Consider the following 14,078-nt stretch of genomic DNA (forward strand, 5'->3'; position numbering starts at 1 on the left):
TACATTTTTCTTCCTTTCCTCCCCAGGTCTGTCCCAATTCCATCTAAGGTTTCTTGCCAGTGGCTGGCCTTCTTAGCCTCCACTTATTTGGTCATTACTTGGAAGCCACTGTTAACGATTTTGAAGGACTCTGACTTTGATTTTTTTTTATTTTGATAGATTTTGATGCATATAAACAAACCACTATACACCCCTCTTTTTTAGACCTTTGTATCTACAGTAAATAGATTTCCCTGGTTCACAAAATCCTGCTCTCCGAGAGCTCTAGACTGCAATCTTGGAAGTGAAGTAGGAACTCTCCCTTTTATTCTACACATTCTTCACTTTATACTTTCTATTATTACACACAATTTGATTGTAAGAGCTGTTATAATGCAATGTAAGGATTCTCAAGTGGAAATTTACATGGGGACAGGTACCATACAGTCATCTTTCTCCCTTCTAATGTACACTTGGCTTTTTTTGTTACTGTCACCCTACTTCACCTACAGGCCGATTGGGAGTTCACTGTATACAACTATTCTTTAAGAAAAGTATTTAAAAAACTATTCTTTCTCGGTGGTTCTGTTTCCCCCTGGCCCCAATTAATTTTCTTTATCTCAGACAGAGATTTTTTATGTCTTCCAAATTAAATTAAATCCCTAACTGTTCCTTTCTTTGGGGATGAAGTTTGACCAACACAACATCCACTCTAATATTTCATTGGGACTTTTCTTTTCTCCAGACTGGCTTCATGTTCCCAGATCTAGAGTTATATGATCCCAGCTGCTTTGATTACCCATTGATCTTTCTGTTCAAAACCCACATTTGCTCCACTTACACTCTATGTATTTTAATGGCTCTATGTATGTTAATGCCTGTTTAGAAAATGAAGAAACAGGTCATGTTATTTTTATTAACCTAAATTCTGCTCAAAATTCTTCACTGACTTCCCACTGCATGTAGAATAAAATGGCACTTCTTCATCATGGCCTCCAGTCTCTGCATGATTTAGTCTCTGCTTCCATCTCCAACATAATTTCTTAACACTGGTCCCACCCCCCACACTGCAGTTTGGAAAGGTCTGATAAGTCATTTAGTATTCCTCTGCCTCTCCTGGAATGTTTCCACAAAGTTTTGCCCATTGATCATTTACCTATCTTATTCAGCCTAAGTGTCACCTCCCTAGAGAACTTTTCCAGATTACCCTATCTAAAATATAACCGTGTATTTCCTAACACATCACCCTTTTATCTGCTTTATGTAACTTACAATTGCTTCTCATATTCATTAACTTGTATATTATAATTTCCCTCCAATAAAATATAAGCTCTATGAAAGCAGAAACCATTCTGCTGTGTTCATCTTGTATCCTTGGCATTTTGCACAGCATCTGGTCTACAGCAGAAACTCATTAAATATTTGCTAAATAAATAAACAAGCAGATGCATGTATAGAAACCATATTAATGCAAGTAATTAATTTATATTTGTAAGCTGATCTATGTTAAATCCACTCCCCCAAAATAAATAATGTAGGACTCTCAAAGCAATCAGAATTCTCCAAAATCTGTTTGGAACTAGTAGACATTTTATCCCATCAAAAACTCCAAATGACTTACTTTTTTCTAAGCCACAATTTCTAAATTTCCAAATATTCTAAAATATCTTACTTATTTTCTTCTTTTTGATGTATTTTAAGCCTAAATTAAATGGAGGGATTAGAAATCAAAGTACCTGGTGTTTCCAGGCAATTGAAAAAGGCAATTTCATAGACTGTAAACTCCTTCATGAGACTATGAGCTCCTTGAGGGCATGTCTAACCAAATCTCTGAAACCCTATTAGTGCCTATAAAATGTCTCCTTGTGAATACACAGTGATAGTTTGTAGGCAGTGATGATAAATACATATACAATTTCACTTTGGAGTCTAAACTATTTACAAATTCTAGAATTAACAAAATGACTGTGGATACTTCATTTCTTTTCAGATTCAAAAATGGAATCATATTAAATGCACATTTGCTCAGCGTTTCAGGAATAATGAGTGCTGAGTACTCTCAGGTAAGTGCTCAGTGAGGCACAGTCCTGCTGTAGGCTCAAAGGAAGCTGTTTAAAGTGGTAATACGTAATGCATTCAATGGCCTGATTATGTCCTAAGGGAAGACCCACTTAAAGACTTCACTTAGTGCTTAGAAATGATTCAGAAACCTGAGGAAATCAAGTCAACCAGGAGGCAAATAATGATCAGAGACTCTGAAAGTCTTTATTTGACATTAGGAGTTTTAAATGAGAGAAATAACACTTAAGAATACCAGGTACTGGGTAACATTTTTACCCATCATTTTTTGAGTGAATATCTTAGAAGCTTAGTTTAGAACCAATAAACTCTCTCTATTTTGATTAAGAAATATTCAGAAGTATAAAACTCTTTTCCCATAAACTTTTAAAGTTAGCTTTCTGTGTTTTTTTTCAGTCTTATGAATATTTTGTTGAACTGGCAGGGGATATGCAAGCCCTTCAGGAGACTCTTCCCTTAGGTAGTAAGTTCTGGAAAAAAAATGTTAAGAGTTGGGATCTCACAATGCTAGAATACAAGACATCACCAAAGTGATTTTGATTAAAACAGGCCAAAGAAGGCCTACCAAATTATCTAGGTGATAATGCTCTGGTAAATCAGAAAATTCTATCCAGAAAGACTTATCAGGTATAAAGACGATAAGAGCGTTAAAGGCAGTCATAAAGCAGCTTGTCAGACCATCATCAAGGACCACTATTCCCTTTAGGTGAGTATATCACTTATTTGAGGGGGAAAAGGGGAGACATTTACCTATCCACTCCCATTCCCCACTGATCAATGATTCATGCCCACCAAGTGTTAATCCACCCAAATTTGGAGGTTGCACAAATGTGGACACCAAGAGGTGCAAGCCTGAAACTAGGTTGAACCTACAATAAGCTTTCAGAGCCCACATGGAATTAGTCCTTCCAGTGGTGCTTGAAATGAGATATCTGAGGTCAGGTGTAAGCAGCAGCACAGAGGATGTAACCAATTACACTTCCCAAGCAAGCTCCAAATTTTTGTCAACGTGGATTTAAAAAGATCCTGCAATAGGGGTGCCTGGGTGGCTCAGTAGGTTAAGCTTCTGACTCTTGATTTCAGCTCAGGTCATGATCTCACCTTTTGTGGTGAGACCCCATGTTGGGCTCTGCACACTGACCGTGTGGAGCCTGCTTAGTATTCTCTCCCTCTCCTCTTTCTCTGTGCCTCCCCTGCTCACATGCTCTCTGTCTCTCTCAAAATAAATAAACTTAAAAAAAAAATCCTGCTATAAATAAATAAATAAATAAATCCTGCTTCAATATGTATATTTATGTGTGTGTGCACACAACAATACTACCCCATTAAGAACTCTAGTTTTTTTGTTTGTTTTTTGTTTTTTCTGTTCTAATCTTGGCAAAAATGTTGCCCTAGCCCAGCCCTTCCAATCAATAAACTTCTCATAGCTGTACGGAATTTTCAGTGACAGCCAAATACTATTTAGTTCTTCACACACACGAAAAGATACCTGTCAGATAAAATCAAGCATGGTTCACTTCATTCAGAAAAGAATATGTATGGCTGTAGAATGTTTTGTGTGCATTAGTCCCAATTCTGCTCTCCCTTTGCCTCAGAAATGATGAAGTAAAGACCTTGAGGATTTATAGCAGCAACAAAAATTTTTCTACATTTTAATGAGAATTTAAGATTATGATTACACGCATGTTGTTTTTCTTCCCTGTTTTTTTTATTATTTCCCAAGTGATTTGGAATCATATAAAGTGCAAAGGTTTTCCTCTGCTTATCAATACCAGGGCCAAAAAATGCACATTCACAGCATTTTATGTTGTAAAATTTTGAAAATATGCAGATAAGTTTCCCATAGTGGATGCAATTCTAAAACTAATTATTTATTTTTAGATTTGTAATAAACATTCTTAAAGAATACATTTTCAAAAATCTGAATGATAGCAAAAAAAAAAAAAAAAAAAAGCATGAAACAAAATGGTGATAGGGCAGGTCAGATATTAACCTTACCAGATAGCAAAACTTAATCCAAAGCCATCCAAGGTAGGAAGAATAATGGCCTCCAAAAGCTGCATCCTAATCTACACAACCCCAGTGATTATATTACATGGCAAAAGGGATTTTGCATGTGTGATTAAAGGTAAGGACCTTGAGATGGAGAGATTATCCTAGATTATGCAGGTGAACCTGATCTAATTACTTGAGCCTTTTTGAAATAGCCTGACCTTAAGACAGAGGATAAGGGCCCTGAGGATAGCATTGTAGTCCTATTTAAATGGAGTAGAGAATCTTTCAGGCTGCAGAGAACCAGAGAGATGGCAGCCTGCAACTGATTTTACCTGTCATTGCTGCCTTGGAAGACAAAGGAAGGAATTCCATGAACCAAGGAATGCCAGTGTTTTCTAGAGCTGAAAAAATGCAAGGAAATAGTTTTTCCCAGAGCCTCCAGAAAGGAACACAGCCCTGATTTTACTGCAATGAGACCCTTGTTAGACTTCTGTCCTCATAAGGATTAAGATACTATCTTGATGTTATTTAATTCACCAAATTTTGGTAATTTGATACAGAAGTAATAGCAAGCTAGTACACCATTATAATCAGTTCACTGTGATATTAGAAGAGGAATAAATAGCAAACAGGTGAGTGAAATATAAGATAATGTGGAAATAGATCCCAGTTTACATAAGAATTGAGGATTTGTCCAAGATGGCCATTCCATTCAATGTGGAAAAGGAAATGGTGACAGAGTTACACAACTGAGCTGGTACAAGTTCTATCTACCTGGAAGAAAATAAAACCAAGTCCTTATCTTGGACCAAGAATAAGGAAAAATTCTTGATGGATTTTAGCTTTAATGAAAAAAAGTGAGTAATATAAATCTTATAAGAAAAACTAGATTATATCATACACAACAAATACATAATAGGTTGTTGGCATGGTTGTGGGGAAAGATGATATGGATGACGAAACAGGGGAGACAACTGAAAAATGAAAACAAAAAGGAAGATTTATTTTAAAAGTATGTACGATATGGGGTGCCTGGGTGGCTCAGTCAGTTAAGCGTCTGACAGGCTCAGGTGATAATCTCGCGGTTCATGAGTTTGAGCCCCGCATCCGGCTCTGTGCTGACAGCTCCCGCAGGCCTGGAGCCTGCTTAGGAGTCTGTGTCTCCGTCTCTTTCTGCCCTTTCCCCACTCATGCTCTTTCTCTCAAAATAAATAAGCATTAAAAAATGAAAGTATGTATGATATAATAGCAATTATGTGTAAAATTATTTGTGTACATATAAATAACTTTTAATAAAGCATAAAGACAATTCTTTGAATATTTGCATCTCTTTCCTGTCTTTTGGCTTATTTCAATTTTTCATATTGTTTTAGTGATAAATGAAGAAGATCTGAACATTGTATAAATTACTGTGAGTTAGTAATATATTCAGATTCCATAGAACGCAAAGTATAAAGAAAGATGCTTTTAGATACCGCCTTCTTAATGTTCTGAAATGTCCACAGGTTGTTCAGTATTATTAGATGTTCACTCAAAACCCTTACTTGCCTAGAGTATCTCTGATCCCTGTTTTATCATCCTTCCTCTGCTCTGTGCTGACAGCTCTCCTGTTGAAATTATCTTCTCCTTGCAGTCAAATTTTAACAATCCAGTTATCTTTTTTCTCTCTTTATTATTCATCTGTCTTAAACCAAATGAGAGGATTTTTTTTTTTTCCGGTGGGACTTACTCTCTACACTTTTTTCAAAATGAAAGTAACTTTCTTTATTGTAGAATTGAATTCATATCAAAAAAGGTCTGAACCCCATTTAAAAGACGGTTTTGTAAGGAAAGAATTGAAAGGATTTCTTTATGAAATAGCTTCACCTTAAGACAGAGGATAAAGGCCCTGAGGACGGCATTATACGGAATCTCAAAGGTACTCTTCTAAATAATGCTAATACAGCTAAAAAAAAAAGGGGGGGGGGGGGGTATGATGCAGAATTTAGAAAGCACTGTCTCAGGAGAAAGTAGGCACCACTTATCACCCAGGATGGCAGTGGCCTTCCTGTCTAGTCCACGGTCTAAAGAAAGGCCTAATGAGGACAGACAATAGACAAAGAGCATTTGAGGAGAATGGTAGAGAGAAGAAAAAGGAGGGAGCAAGAGAAGAAAAATAAGATCAGGTGAAAGTGATAATACAACTCTCCACGGAATGAATCTACTTGCTAACTCTAATCTCGTCCAAAGCTTCATGTTTAATAAATCCAGATTGTGAAATACTGTGAAGTAAAATGGAGTTTGGAAATGAGAGCTCCCTGGGAGCAGAGCAGATACTCCAATCGGGCCATGTTTTGTGTGGTCATGTTTTGTGTGGCCTGCAATGTTTAACTGCAAAGTGATTTTATCAGACATCATGGATAGAGAGATATCAGACCACTAGTGCTATAGAGATAAATGCTACTCTATCCTTTTCCTGCACTCAGTGGCAACTCATCTGGTTATTAATCAAAGCTTCTTTGACATAACTCTGGTGGATGAAGTGGGGGGAGGGAGAAAGACACTGAAGTGTGAAGAAGTGGCGATATGGCTGACATTCTTCAAGAAGCAGTGACTCTCAGAGATGATTGGCATCTTGAATTTCTAGGAAAATGCTTAGCCTCCTCAGCTCTGGATTTCTGTTTGAAATTCAGAGGAAAATTGACTGAACATAATACTGCTGCCAAATTTAGAAACTTGCGTACATATTCTGCAGAAAATATCATGGGCTATTTAGAGTCTACTTTAAATATCTATAGATTATATTTCCAGTTTAATACCTGGGGCATTAACTCTATTCATTTCACCAGCTTCAGTGAATTTCACTTTTTAGAACATAACACTGCATTGAAAATGTGTCCTCTAACCTATGATATTTATGTATCATTTAATATGAAATTTATGAGGTTCCATTTCTGATTTCCAAATAGATGCAAATTAGTACACAGAGTATTTACATTCCTTCATTTCTAACCCACATACATAAAGTTTGACTTTAAAATGCCACTGTGCTTGTCTGTTTCATAGAAGCTGTATGTATTTGTGCGTCCTTTGTATCTCTAGCACACTCTGGATTTCACTTTTTAATTTAATATTGGGCAAGGATCGGCTATAAAAATACTATGCTATCGAGGGTAGAAACGAATTGTTTTTTTTTTCTTTTAATTCCTGAGATATTTATAGGTTAAAGTAGAATGTGTAACTACATTATCAGCTAACATTTTCATGTCTTTGGAGATTAGCAGTTAAAAATCTATGAAATCTTTTTGCTACTCAGATAACATTCTAGGTAGAGGAGATATTTTGGTCTGCTCCATTTACTTTGTTCAGAGAGGAAAGATCTTCAGAAAAAGAGTGTCCTGTTTGTTGCAGATAAGTAAATGTTTGTTTGAACAAAATAGCTATATTCTCTTTCTTTTAATAAGCGTTTTATGTTGGCTAAATACCGTGAACTATTTGCACTTCCACAGGTGATATTTTGGTGGTGAAATGCAAACCTATGACTTAAAATCATAAGGAATTTTCAGAAAATTCCTTTCCAAGGAAGTGGATGACAGTGGTTGGACAAATCTCCTTTGAATGTAGTCACTGACTTTGCAATAGTAATTGCAAAGGGGAAACCTGCTGTTTAGGAACCAGTAGTTTTTGTGCACAATTTGGGCAAAATATTTGAAATGTCAGTAATTTGGGGATATTATTGTTGATATGCTATACAAGTAATTCTGCTTCAGGAATTGAAACACAGGAAAGTGACATAAATACTTTAAGAAACATACTAAGACAGTGTGTATGTCTTCTACACCTTCCTCACTTTCTTCCCAATTGCATCTCATGCAAAGCTGTTTATACTTACGACTTACCTTTTTTGTCTTCTGATAAATTTGTGATATGTAATCTGTTCTTTGGCTTCCAAAAAAAAAAAAATAACAAAACCATTCATTCAGCCAACAAGATGTCCTTACCATACTAATTATTGGTCTTGAGCTGTATGGGGGGTGGGAGGGAGGGCAGGGTGGGTGATGGGTATTGAGGAGGGCACCTTTTGGGATGAGCACTGGGTGTTGTATGGAAACCAATTTGACAGTAAATTTCATATATTAAAAAATAAATTAAAAAAAAAACTGTATTGAAATGGTCTGAGTTAAAAAAACTACCTTTTTTTTAAGTGAAAGATGAGTATTTAAAAATGTGTTTGCATAAAATATGAATAAAAAGTAAGCTAGTACAAGCAGATAGAAAAATAATTGATCTTCTTTCTCAGATTTAAGATAAAATCAAATCACTACAAGAATTCAGGACACTTGGATTCCATGTCCTGCTTTTGTCACTAGGTATGTGAGGGGGACAGTAATGTCCCCATTCCTCCATTTCTTTCCTTGTAAAATAAGGTTACTAATTTTTAACCTTATTTGATAAAATTATTATGAAAATCAATTTGTAAAAATGCTCTGTAAACAGTGAAGGCATAGACAAATACAAAGTGACATTGTGGTAATTCCCAGATTTTTGAATCATGTTTTGTTGTCAACTTGGAAGGAAACAAATTCCAAAAACTTCTCCTATGAGTATCCTCTAGATTCTGATTTTTTTTTCTTTCTCATTAGCATACAAGAAATTTAGCAGGTTATATCTAAGTGTATGCTATGCTAAGTGTATTCCTCCAGAATCTAGAGCTCTAAGTCAGTGAAACTTTAGGAATTAAAACATCATGGCCGAATGGAGAATTTTGCTTTTGCAGTTTCTACTCCTTTCATCCTACACTTTGTTTGCTTGTTTTTATTGCCTCATTAAATAGCTCCAGAATACAGGTTAATACTAATATCACAGGAACTATTTTCCAACAGGTTTTCAACATTTTACAACTTGAGCTCAATGATACAGGAAAGATTCATGCTCTGTCCTTTTTTACATCTAAGTATTCATAAGTTTACAGAAATCTACTTTGAAGTTATAAACAAGTAGGTGCAGACTTGAACATACAATATTCCTGGGCTTTCTGATAACATTTTGTCTAAAACAAAAAGTAAAATGTATTTATTTCCATTTATTGTGAAGAATGGTATTTGAATATTTTTTTTTTTTTTGGCCAAATAAATAGACCTCACGTCAGTTCAATAAAGATTTTTTATCCTATATCCTAGGAAATTTGGACCACTGATACCTTTTAACAGTATAATACCGTTAATTTTTAAGTTAATTTATTTATTTTGAGAGAGAGACAGAGAGTGAGCATGAATGGGGGAAGGGCAAAGTGAGGGAGAGACATTATCCCAAGTAGGCTCCACGCTGCAAGTGCTGCCATTGCAGAGTCAGAAACTGAGAGATGATGACCTGAGCAGAGATCAAGAGTCTGATACTCAACCAACTGGGCCACTCAGGCACCCCAATACTGTTAATATTAATAGAGAACTTTCTTAGCAGCTCAGGATCAAGTCATTTATATCTTTCCACTGCTAATAAGAAACCAATCATTGGAGGGGCGCCTGGGTGGCTCAGTCGGTTAAACGTCCGACTTCAGCTCAGGTCACGATCTCGGGGTCTGTGAGTTGGAGCCCCACGCGCTGGGCTGATGGCTCAGAGCCTGGAGCCTGCTTCGGATTCTGTGTCTCCCTCTCTCTCTGCCCCTCCCCCATTCATACTCTGTCTCTCTCTGTCTCAAAAATAAATAAACGTTAAAAAAAAAATTAAAAAAAAAAAAAAGAAACCAATCATTGGAGATAATTGAAATCCAGAAATCAAGATTTTAGAATAGAATCATACATTAATATCTTAATACATACACATAAATAAGTATTTATCACCCAAACAAGTATATTTATTTTCTATCATACCCATTAAGGTACATTATTTACTGATTCTATAATAATTCTACAAATATTTTATTAGCTTTCAGATTGTAGGAAAACTTGGTAAATATGTCAAAATTTTCAAATGTCTTAAGAGTGATAAAATTAAGCAATATATTGAGGTATATTTTTTATGCACTTGAATTTCATTCTTATATTTTCATTCTGGGTTTATTTGTTTTCATTGTTGTTTTCTCTTTTTTTTTTTCTTTTCCTTTTCTTTTTTATCTTCCCTGCTATTCTTTCCATCTTTCCCTAAGTAAATTATTTCCCCTGACCTGATAATAAAATATATATTTTACAGTTATTCATTGAATACAAAATGCCCATTTCTCCCATCAAGATAGACCATTTTACCCACCAAGCCTTTAATTTACTTCTTACCACATTATGATGAAACATGTAGACTTTTTTTTTTGCCTTATCTCTCTTCTGCTCTTTTCTCAGCCTCACTTCTAAAAATAAGTTAGAATGTTTTTGTCACTCCCCTCTTTGACCTGCAAGCCATTGCTAATGCAAAGGTTTGGTGAAATTATTTAGAATTTTTAGGTATATGTCAATATTGGAAGGTCTCTTATTACATATCCCTTTTGTTACGTATCTTTATTTAGGAAAGATATTACATATTCTTAGTGTATTTTACTTATTTAGCCTTAGTTATAAAAGATGGTGAGAGAAAGATTAGTTGCTCACTGTTTCCTCTTTTCTTTCATATTTTAAAGCATTTGTTCTAGTTCACATTTTTTAGTTGGTCCAAAGACTATTCCTTAAATATTTTCTTCAATGGAGTTATATGGATGTATTTTCTGGGTTGTTACATATCTTCATTTTTTTTTTCCTGGCAAGTTAGCATATAAGGATTCTCAGACTGCAAACCTTCTTGCTTTGCAGTTCACAGATGCTTTTAGTATTCTACCTTCCAGGGCCACAGATGAGAAGTTCAATGCCAGTCTGTGATTTTTTTCTATTTGCTTTAAAGCTGATTTTTTTTCTTTCTCATTAGCATACAAGAAATTTAGCAGGTTATATCTAAGTGTATGCTATTTCTCTTCAGTCTGAAGGCTGGTAAACCATTAATTAATGGGTCTCAGATTTCTCTTAACCTCAGAAAAATTTTCTTCCGTGATTTCTTTGTAAGTGTGTCTAACATTTAGTCCTCTTTTCCCCCTGGAACTATGTTAATTGTTAATTGCTTGTTAGGTCACCAGGAATCTATGTTCTATGTCATTTTTTTTCTTTCTTCTCATGATTTCTACCTCTATATAATTTGCCTTTATCTTGGAACTATTTCTTGCACTTCATTGGGCAGCACACTGATTCAGTTACCAAGTGATGTATCATATCTTCAAATCAACTATTAAATTGTTTCAATGACAAGTCACAGTTTCATTTTAAACATTTATTTTATTTTATTCTGTTAAATTTTAGGTATGAAACTTTCTTTTCCTTATGTACTTTTGCTAGTATATTTTGTTCGAGTGGTTGTTAGTCTCATGCTGCAGTTATGTTTTGCAGGGTAAATGTTATTCTCACCAGACTGATCACTCTTTCTGAGTGCTGTTCATTTTAGATGGGTTGTAACTTGTCAGGTTGAGCTCCAGGGGCTCAGGTATGGTTGTTGTTACCAAGCAACAAGAGTTCCACAGGGGCTTTGAGACAAAACATCACTTCCTTGATGGTCTAGTAGTGAGCAAAAAGGTAGGTTTCCAGGCTTCTCTGAACAACCCCAAAGGATCCTCTCTGGTCTGCCTAGATCATCTATGCCCTGGATCTCAGAAGGCTTGGCCCAGCTGTCCATTGGATTTGTACCCAGAGGAAACAGATATATTTATGTCCCTAAGATATCTACAATTCTCTAAGAACCAATAACAGCCCATAATGCTCCATCTTTCATACTTCTTTCAAGGCTTCCAGTGACCAGTGTTCTCCATGTAACTCCAACAAAATCCAGGCCTCACTTGCTTATACTCATCCACCTGAAGGCACAAACTACCATGAAGCTCAAGGGAAGAAAATATTTTGGGGCTGGAAGTAGAGGAAAAAGGGAGTGTATGTTCAGACTGCATATACCTTATTTGTTCTCAGAACTCTACCAAAGTGTTAAAAAAGGAAAAAAAATAACTGAATTATACAACTTTTTTAGAGTTAACCTATATATGATCAGATCATAGTATTGTAAATTTATATATATGTATATATATATATATATATTTATATATATATATATATTCATATTTATAAGGATGCATTTATATTGACCCATTCAAAATAGCAGATTATGAGCGCTGGGTGGCTCAGTCAGTTAAGCATCCAACTTCGGCTCGGGTCATGATCTCATGGTCGTCGGGCTCCGTGCTGACTTCTCAGAGCCTGGAGCCTGCTTTGGATCCTGTGTCTCCTTCTCTCTCTGCCCCTCTCCCACTTATGCTCTGTCTCTCTCTGTCTCTCAAAAATAAATAAATGTAAAAAAAAAGTTTAAGTAGCAGATCATAGAATTCTATTTCCAAGTCCTAGAAAGATAAGTGATCTTTTTAATTTAACTTTCTTCCTTGTGTTTTGTATTTTTCTAGTTTTCTAGCATGTGTAGAAGGTACATGATAGTGTGTGTGTGTGTGTGTGTGTGTGTACACTGATATAATCACAAAGGTTTTTATAACACTTTAGGTGTTCAGCATATAGGTTAAGTATTTATTATTTTAGTTTGTCTACTGGACTTTTGAAGCCCTGAGTGGGTTGCCTTTTTTGACTTGCTTTTAGATATTTCATGCATTTAGAATGTTTTGAAATCATAAATCTTTTGCTTTTTTAAATTAAGAGGGTAGTAGCTACTGAAGTTTTATCTACTGATAAAGGCTACATCCTCTATATTGAAGCCTAGCCCACTGTTATCAAATGCAGCTTTACTTTCTGTTTTTTGTTTTTTTTTTTTTTATTATACATGTGTGAAATTATACTTTTCAGCAGTCTACTACAGACTCCTGTTGAGAAAGAAATGTATTATCTCAGCTGGACACAACTCCACTAAAATATTGAAAATGAATGAATGGCAGAAACACTAAGTATGAAATTTAGAGTGTAACCAAATACTCCCTAGTCAACAGTGACTTAAAAGTTAATGTCACCTTCTGGCAGGTGTAATATATAGATTTTACTCAAGAAAACTCATGTTGCTAATATTTATGGCTCCTTCTCCATTTCTTGCAATAAAGGAATTCTACCTTTTTTTAAAAATATAGAACTTAATTTTTAAGATCTAAATCTTATTCTTAGATTTTATGTAAGGGAGTATAGGACATGAAATCAATCTAATATTGTTATTTGTAAGGACAGAAAAAGTCAAAAAACAATGTTTTATCTATTTAGCAGTAGGACTAAGGGACATGGAAGTCCAGAAGCCTGCAAGGTATTTTTCTCAGAGTGGATATTTTTAATCTCTCCTAAACTTCCCAGAAATATACACAGACATTTGCTTCAGTGGAATCGGAGACCCATATTATTTCCCCTTCTATTGTTTCTCTTACCAGATTGAACTTTACATTTTATTTTTACATGTTTGATCTCTCATTAAGCTATGGGTTATTTCAGGGAAAATGCTATAGCTTACTGTTTTTGTGTCCTTAGTAAGGCACACAGCTTAAATAAATGAACAAATACTAGAGTAATCTGCAGCAGATTGCAAGAATCTAAGAAAATGGGCAACCACGCACAGAAACAAAAAACAAAAACAAAATAAAAACCCCAATCAACTATATAGAACAAGCAAAGGAAACAATTGCCAGATTTTAAAGATATTGTAAAAGAAAAAAATGGAATTTTGTTTTGTCTTTAGTAACTTTTCTGTTATATGTTATATAGGTGCTTTAAATTTACATGTCATTACCACAACAAAAGTAGGATCTAGTAGAAAACATGCACACGCACCCATGTGTGCGCATACACACACACAATAAATGTTATCTCCTGTATCAGTCAAAATTATGCTGCAACTAACAAATTGTGTGGCAGAAATTTCAATAAATTAGAGTGCTATTCATTCATGAAGGCAATTCTGGACTGGTTTAAAGCCTCTTTAAAGTCATCAAGAAAGCAGGATGATTTTGTCTTTCTGTTCCACCATCAGTTGTGTTTACCATCCTCAAGATTGCTGCATGGTTCAAAAAT

This window comes from Neofelis nebulosa, chromosome 3, assembly GCF_028018385.1.
Source record: "Neofelis nebulosa isolate mNeoNeb1 chromosome 3, mNeoNeb1.pri, whole genome shotgun sequence".
Classification (NCBI taxonomy): Eukaryota; Metazoa; Chordata; class Mammalia; order Carnivora; family Felidae; genus Neofelis; species Neofelis nebulosa.